Consider the following 8,907-nt stretch of genomic DNA (forward strand, 5'->3'; position numbering starts at 1 on the left):
CGGCCTGCGCTCTTCGGTCCGCCTTTGCCCAGCGAGGATACTGAGGCGCAGAGTGACAGAGCCACCTGTGCAGTCCCCCAGCCGCCAGGAGGGTTAGAGCTGAGACTCAGCCGCAGCCAGACCCCGACTCCAGACGGCCCAGCCTGTCAGAACCCGCGGATGCTGCTGCCTGCAGGGCCCGGGCTGCTCGGGGTCCCCCTGCTGTCGGCCGGGGTCCTGGACATTGGGTCTCTGAGGCCACATCACCCCCCTGCAGCCATCGTGGCCCAGGAGAGGGAATACAGATGAAACCTTTTCCTTTTCGAAGATCGCAAACGGGTTATAAAACGGAGGGGAGTGTGGCGCCCCTCAGAGTCGAGCACGGAGGGACCGTGACGCAGCAGCCCTCTGAGGGGACAGACCCCCGAGGACTGAAAGCAGGGCACACACAGGTATCTGCACACCTGTGCCCACGGCAGCATTGTTCACAGTCGCCAAAAGGTGGGAGCAACCCAAGTGTCCCCCATGGATGGTGGACCAGCAAAGTGAGGCCGATCCATACAACGGAATATTATGGAGCCGGAAACATGAGGGAAATCCTGACACCTGATGTCTGGAAGAACATGGGTGCACTTGCAGACTATGCTCAGTGAAGGAATCCAGACCCCAAAAGGACACAGAGTATCTATGGTTTATTTCACTTTTATGAAATGTCCAGAAGAGGCGAATTCATAGAGACAGAAAGCGGAGGAGAGGTCACCAGGGGCTGGGAGGGCAGTGGGAGTTATTGCATAACGGGGACAGAGTTTCTGTTCGGGGTGATGAAAATTTTGGAAATGATGGTGGTGATGGTTACACAACAATGTGAATATACAAGAGCCACTGAGTTTTACACTTAAACACTGTTAATATCGCTAATTTTATGTTATATATATTTTACTATAATAAATGACTCGAAAAATGGAAGGGGCCCTATGAGAGGTGCACTGAGCCCCTGGGGCATCCCCCTTACCATCCAGTCCCTCTGCGGGCGAGTCCCCAGCCCACCTCCTTTGCTGCTCCCCGGTCCAGCGGGCCCGGCTTAACAGGAGATAGAAAATTCCGTCCACCTTGCTTCTTAACCAAAGATGAACGGGGAGGAGGGGGACCTCGGCACAAACAAGGATTGGGGTCACCTTCAGGGTTCTGGATGATAGCTGGCAGGTGGCGATGTGGCTGCCGTTTTCCTCTGCCCAGCTCTGGAAGGTGCCGTCCCCTCCTCTCCCGGGCCCAATGTCTTCTCTCTTCCCCCCACGGAAAACCTGTCCAGGGCTGACCTTGGCCTTGGGCTGCTGCCGCATGTGAGCCTGAGTTAGAACCGGGTTCTGCCAGCCGCGTGGCACTGCGAACACCCCCAGCCTTTCTGGGCCGCGGAATCCACAGGGCTCCTCCTGCAGGGCGCTGGGTGCCTGTCACCCAGCACGGGCCTCTCCTGTCATCGGGCGGGCTTCCTGGAGTCACAGCACACTGCAGAGTCCTGGCGGAAGAGCACAGGCCTGATCTGAATTTCTCCAGGTGTCAAGCTGTTCTGCCTCAGGGCGGCTGCTTAACATCTCTGAGCCCCACTTTCCTTATCTATAAAGCAGGATCGTCAAGTGCACATCCCAGAAATGGGGTGAGAATGGGTGTGGGGAGGGGCCTACTGGCCAGCTCTATCTGAAGATAAATGCGAAAATGTCCTCGGTGAGGATAAAAAGAAAAAGGGTGGTTACAGGTGAAACTGTCACTACATTGAGGGTTGAATGATACCTCCCCCTGAGGAAAGATGTCCACCTGGAACCTGTGGATGTGACCTTGTTTGGAAAAAGGAGCCCCTAGCCCTGGTCAGTTTGGCTCAGAGGTCGGAGCGTTGGCCTGCGGACCAGAGAGAGTCCTGGGTTCGGTTCCCACTAGGGACACATACAAAGAAAGAAAGAAAGAAAAAAGGAGCCCCTGTCACCATCTTTCTTGCCCCCGCACACATCATTTGCCCTCAAGGGCCAGCTCAAGGGCCACCGTGTGGGCCTTCCAGGCTGCAGAGAGGGGTCAGAGCTATGCACCACCCCAGAACTGGCATCTGTCTGTAGTCTGCTCTGTCCCCTCCGCTGGAGCTCAGGGCTCTGGCTGTGGGCTCCCTTCCAAGAGGGCCTGTGTCTGGTCCAACGGCCAGCAGTGTGCAGGGTTGCCGCAGGGCAGTGTGACCGCAGGCGAACCAGGTGCTGGATGGCCCAGCCCATTAGCAATGGGCCCTGGCGCGTCAGGGGTTCTCTGTGGGCGTCAGTCTCCCTGTTGATTAAATGCTGTCACTTCTGTGGGCTCGCACATATTTCCCGAAGGAGTGAAGACCCCCCAGGGCCAGTCCCAGGGCAGAGAGAGGACGCTGGGGACTCCCTGGGCCCTTGGACCCTGGCTGACCTCTGCTGACCCGGCTTTGGCCCCAGCGTGGGCCCAGTGCCCTGGCTGACCCTGTGAGCCTGCATGAACCGTGACATGAGGGGCTGGCGCCTTTTAGCTCTGCCCGCCAGGGTGGGGTGGGGGCCTCAGAAAGAGAAAAAGCCCCCACCGGTGTCCCCCACTTGTCCTGACGGTTCTCGCCCTCAACAGGAAACAGGCCTGGCGGTGGTGGCCTGGGCCTGGGCACCAGGGTTTGCGCACTGGGCTGCCGGCCCGCCGGCCCCACGGGTGTGGAACCGATTTATTCGGTAGCTTTGCCGCTGATTAGTTGCAGGTGAGTGGATGGCACGTGGTTTGTGTTGTAACAATATTTTGGGACAATTAGATTGAAACCACATTGTTCGAGGCCGCTGGCGGCTTGCCGCCATGCTGCATGCTCTGTGCCCTTTGCGGCTCCGGGGCGGCCGGCCACCCCCACCCTCCTCGCCGGCTGGTCTCCTCTGGAAGGGGGCCTCCCATTCTCACCCCCACTCAGGCTCCCCCCGCTGGCCTCCCACTGACCTCAGCATCCAGCTGTTCCTGGAAACAGCTGCCAGGAGACTGGGAGACTATCCCGGGATAGGTGGGGAGGGCTCCTGGGGGCCCAGAGTGGGAGTGCCAGGCTGGATGGCCACCCCTCCCCCAACATTATCTCTGCGCCACCCTGTCCCTACCCCCAGACTGCATACCCCAGGAGAGGGGCCCAAACCCAGTCACCCCTGACTGGGAGGAAACAGCCAAGTTCAGGTCTGCCCAGCTGCTGGGTAGGGTTCCCCTGTGCAGCCCCCCGTACCCCAGCATGGGCAAAGTGGTCTGGATGCCAGGTCATTCCCCGAACTTCAGGGGACCATCCCCCTACCTGCTCCCTCTGGAGGGGCTCAGGGCTCAGGGCCCATCCTGTGAAGGGTGAGGGCTGAGAGGAGGCCCTGGGTCCAGGCCCAGGTCAGGAACGGGGTCACTGACAAGTCCTGAGCACAAGGGGGTGCAGAATAGCACTCAAGACCTGTCTCCGCCCCAGAAACAGCCAGCACAGCCGGGGAGGGGGGCATTGGGAGTGTCACCCCAGTCATAACCCAAGTCCACGTTGAGTCTGCACTTGTGGGAGATGGGAGGATGGGGTGGCGGTGTGGTGCCCCCCGGGGGTGGTAGCATCGGGGGTCACACTTCAGGCAACAGCCCTGGCCCAAAGCATTCTGGGACAGCCCTGCGGTGGGAGCCAGCAAGGCGCTCACAGCCGCACAACACGGGGCTTCTCGGGGACCTGGGGACCGCGGAGGTGGCCGGCTCGGGCAGGCGCCCAGCCCACCTCGTCGGCCCTCCCTCCTCCACCCAGGACCCCATCGCGCTGAGCACAAAGGGAGGGAGGCCCGGAGAGGTCACAGGGCTCTGGTAGGAAGGGGCTGAGGTTCCCTTCTGATTGAAAAGTGATGCTGTGGGGACCGCTTGCATCCCAGTCCCTCTCCGGGTCAGGCTGTCAATCACGGTGCCTGCTCCAGTCAGGGACGGGCGCAGGGCCAAGCTGGCCAATCAGAGCAGGCTACGCTTGACCACGTGACGGGGGTCTTCCCTCGGTGGGACTCCGGCCCCCAGCAGAGGGCGCAGGCTGCGAGGGGGTAGGTCCCGCGCGCTGGGGACCCCCCCCCCCCCGCCAGCGGCCAGGTGGCAGATAACCGACCTGCTCCCCTAGACCGCCCTTTGCCCAAGCGTGGGCTTCCCTTTCTGCATAGGGGGCTTCGGGGGGTTGAGTCCCAGGAGACCCCTTCCCCGAGAGGACCAGGGCTGCTGCGGGCACTAGAGGCCTTGCCTGGACCACTGTGGTCCCCACCAGAACCTGGACGCTGAGGAGACATGCAGATTGTGGGCCACCCACCTGCTTAGCCACAAGCACCTGGGTGGGGTGGGATGTGAGCCTCGGAGGACAGACCCTGGAAGGAGCTGGCCAAGGAAGTCGGCAGCTGGGGCAACCTCCCCGCGGCTCCCACAGTTCCTTTCCCCTCTATTTCACGCACATCCTTGGCATAAGTGAGGCACAAGGTGACCATGGCCACAGGGGCTCGTCCCGTGGGTGCCTGCAGCTTACCTTTGGAACTTCCAGGCCCCTGGACCTGGGGGTGAGCCCTGTGGTCAGGGGAGCGCCGGTGGCAAAGCTGCCCGGGTGGCAGGGCAGGATCCTTGCGTGGGTGCTGGTGTCCTAGGTGGGCAGAGGTGTTGGTCTCTTCATCGCTTTTTCATAAATGGCGGGGGGGGGGGTGGCCTGAGAGCCCCAGTATAGGCTCCATCACTTTAGAAACACCTAAAAAAATAAGCGGTGGTCAGCCTGAGGGGCCAGTTTCTGGGGACCAGAGCCGTCATGATTAGTGTATAAAGGAAACTGAGGTGAAGCCCCCAAACCGTAAACAGAAATTTCTTTTATATATATTTTACCCTCACCCAAGGACATTTTTGCATTTATCTTCAGATAGAGCGGGAGGGAGAGAGGGAGGAAGAGAGGGAGAGAAACATCGATGTGAGAGGGACACATCAGCTAGTTGCCACCCACACAACCCCAACCCGGCCGCAGACAAACTGCAACGGAGGTACATGCCCTTAGCAGGGACTGAACCCAGGTCTCTCTGGTCCGTGGGCCAACGCTCTAACTGCTGAGCCAAACTGGCCAGGGCCCGAAATTTCTTCATGATAAAAACATTATTAACAAAAGTCAAAAGGCAGCAGACTGATTAGGGAAATGCAGGTTAAAACCACAAAGGGTTACAGCCACACACCTGCCAGTGCAGCTGAGTGGACAGGGCCAGCGTACCAGGGGCTGGTGAGGAGGTGGTGCTCACCCGTGGGTGGGGCTTGAGGGGCGCCGCCTGCTGGAAAGCGTGGCAGTTAGAGGCAGTGTGACCCACCTGCCCTGTGACCCAGCCGTGCCTCTCCTGGGCAGGGCTCCCCTGCAGCCTCCCATGTGCGTGTTCATAGCAGTTTTATTCATTAACAGCCCCAAACTGAAACGGCCCAGAGGTGCGAGCCCAGGCGCCCAGTGCACGAGCCCAGGCGCCCAGTGCCTGCGCAGTACGCCCGCAGCGCGACCCCACTGGCCATCAAAAGCAAAGAGTTCTTGACACACAACCCCCGCATTGGGAGTCTCCAAGCCCCGTGCTGAGCAGTGAAGCCAGGACATCCTGTGTGAACTTCTAGAAAAGGCACAACTAGTCTGCAGTGACTGTGGGTCTGTGGTTGCCCGGGGCCCGAAGGAACTTTCCCAGGGTTGGGCGTTCTGTATCTCATTGCGGGGTGACTACAGGACTGTGTACATCTGGGACCTCCTTGAACTCACACTCAAAATGGGTGCTTCCTTGTATCCAAGTCCTATCTTTTAAAAAATATTTTTAAAAATTTTACAGTTATTGATTTCAGAGAGAGAAAGAGGAAGGGGGAGAGAGAGAAAGGGAAATATTGATTCATTGTTCTACTTATTGATGCGTTCATTGGTAGCTTCTTGTGTGTGCCCTGACTGGGGATTGAACTTGAAACCTTGGCCCATCAGGATGATGCTCCATCCTGGCCAGGGGGCTAAGGATCTTCTCCTCCTCCCCCTCCTCCTTCCCCTCCCCTCCCCTCCCCTCCCCCTCCTCTTTCTCCCCCTCTTCCCCCTCCCCCTCCTCCCCTCCCCTCCCCTCCCCTCCTCCCCCTCCCCTTCTCCTCCTTCTCCCCCTCCCCCTCCTCCTTTTCCTCCTCCTCCTCCTCTTGGTTACATGCCCCAAGTGGGAACCGAATCCGGGACTCTCTGGTCCACAGGCCGACACTCCAACCGCTGAGCCAAACCGGCCAGGGCCTCTTCTTTTTCTTAATCCTCACCTGAGGATACTTTCCCATTTATCTTCAGATAGAGTGGGAAGGAGGGAGAGAGAGAAACATCAATGTGAGAGAGACATATGGACTGGTTGCCTCCCACACAAGCCCGACCAGGTCTGGGGACGAACCACAACCAAGGTATGTGCCCTTGACTGGAATCAAATCCGCGACTCATTGGTCCGCGGGCTGATGCTCTAACTGCTGAGTCAAACCGGCCAGGACCTAAGTCTTAAAGCCAATGGAAATTAAAATCCTACACGGCACTCTTTGTCACTTATCAGATGACAACCTCTGGCTTTGCCAAGGACGCACGGAAACGGGGCTTCTACACTGGGTGGTCGGGGAAGGTGTTGGCACACTTCTGCTGGGCAGTTTGGCAATAGCAACCCAAATTTTAGATGTGGGTGCCTTCTCGCCTGGCGGTTTCTCTTCCAAGAACGTGATCTCTCAGACACACTTGCGTGAGGGCACAGAGCTTGAGAAACTAGAAGCAACCTAAATGTCCAACAGCAGAAACTGGCTGGATATGGGTAAACCGACCGACTGTCGCGCTGGCCCAGGACAGTCCCAGAATTAGCACTGAAAATCCTGGGTGGGGCCTGGGGGTGGCTGGTTGCCCTGACCACACCCAGCACAGACGTGCCAGGGAGTGCTAGGATGTCCTGAGAAGTGACGACAGGAAGGTGGCCCGGAAGGAGGGAGTGAGACCCACAAGCAAGGTACAGTGGGCAGGGAGCTGCATGCTGATGTTGCCCTGGACGCTGGGGCGCAGGGGGGCCAGCGTCACTCTCTATTCCTCTGAGCCAGTGGATTCTTTTTCTTTGTGTGTGCATGGATTTATAATTAAAACTGTATTTTCTAAAGGAGCTGTGACCTTGTTCTCCAGTCAAAGGCAGGTGGATGGAACCTCTGAGTTACAGCCACAAGGAAGCAGGTGCTGGTTGGGGGCACCAAGGCAACGGAGGAGGGCCCAGACCTGGAGGGGCATCTCAGGATCATGGCTCAGGACACCCTGACCGACCCCAGGGCAGCTGTGTCTGTGGCCTTTGGTTGGCCCCCGGTATTCCTTCTACTACTCCGGGGGTGGACCTGTCCCTCACCCAGGACCCACCTTCTGCAACCTGCCCCAGCCCCTCTGGCTGCTCTGAACCCTAACCATTGGCAGGCAGCCCCCCTCTTCTACCTCAACCAAATTGTGAGGCCCTAGCTGGCTAATTCCTGTGTCTTAATGAGTGGGAAGATGAGGTTTTTATTCATCACTGGGGCTTTTAAAATTGCAGTAAAGTGGCCCACTTTATAAAGAAAAAATCAATAGCAAAAAGAAAACAGGAGTATGTAAATGGACAGAGTGACAAAAAGCAGGCCAATTACCCCCAAAATACGACACAGTTATGGCTCCATTAACTCAATTATATTTTCAAAAGGATTTCTTACGTGGCCCCAACCCCACCCCACCCCCACACGCCAGTAATTTTTACATCAACTTCAAGCCATTAAGTTGCATTCAATTATTTTGTGTGAGAGAGAGGTGTTTGAGAAGAGAGAGCCTCGGTCCTGTCCGGCCCCGCTGGGGAACCTGGGGTGAGGGGGGAACCCGGGCAGGGGGAGCTCCCTACACATGTGGCTGGACCAAAATCAGCCAGGGTCGGCAAGCCCTTCTTGGTCCAGTTGTCTCATGGCCGCAAGATCCCCTGCCCCGTCCCCTGCACTTTCTTTCTTTTTTTAAAACATTTTTTCCCCTTTATTGATTTTTAGAGAGAGAGGAAAGGAGAGGGAGAGAGAGACACGTCGATGAGAGAGAACATCGACTGGCCGCCTCCTGCATGCCCCCCACTGGGGATCTGGCCCACAACCTGGGCATGTGCCCTGACTGGGAATCAAACTGGTGACCTCTTGGTGCAGGGTCGACGCTCAACCACTGAGCCACACCGGCCTGCCCCCTGCACCTCCATTCCCAGATGACTCATTGCTTTGCACCCCCCGAATGGGTGGCCCTGCCCGTGCCAATCCACAGGTGGGCACCTTGCTGCCTTCTTGAGTTTTCTCTTTGTCTCATTAGAGTCAGAAAACTTAATTTTCTGGAGAAGTGGAAAATTTAAGTTGCCTGAAAAATACCAGCACCCGACATGGAGACGAAGCGGGGATGTCTGCGTGCCTGTTCGTCACGCAGCCCTGTGCAGGCAGAGACCCTGGCTGGGAGGGTCCGAAAGGACACTGGGCAGTTGTTCAAGCTCGGTCGCCTGTTGCCTTTGGGTTCGCACGCGCGCCTGCCTGAGCCGGCCAAACGGCGCCTCCTGACGGGTGTGGAATGCGCAGCCCCAGGCCTGAGCCTCCGCGGTAACCTGCTTTTCCTCGCCAGCGCCCGGGGAGCCGAGGCCTGCCCTACATAATGAGTCTGTGCCTGGGCCTCCCGGGAGCCAGTGCGTTGTCGAGGATTTTAGGTGGAGGGGAGGAGGAAGGGCTGGGCACCGAGAGGCCATCAGACAGGGCGCCACTGGCAGAATGGCCAGGGTCACTGGGTCAGGTCATTGGCCAGAGAATATAAAACCAGCCAGTGGTGGACAAATGGTCAGGCAGAGACTCGGCTAGGCCGTGGGCGTGGGGTGACCCTGAGGGGAGGGTGCATGTGGTGTGTCTGTG

Source organism: Molossus molossus, unplaced genomic scaffold (genome assembly GCF_014108415.1).
Source record: "Molossus molossus isolate mMolMol1 unplaced genomic scaffold, mMolMol1.p scaffold_m16_p_19, whole genome shotgun sequence".
In the NCBI taxonomy this organism is placed as follows: domain Eukaryota; kingdom Metazoa; phylum Chordata; class Mammalia; order Chiroptera; family Molossidae; genus Molossus; species Molossus molossus.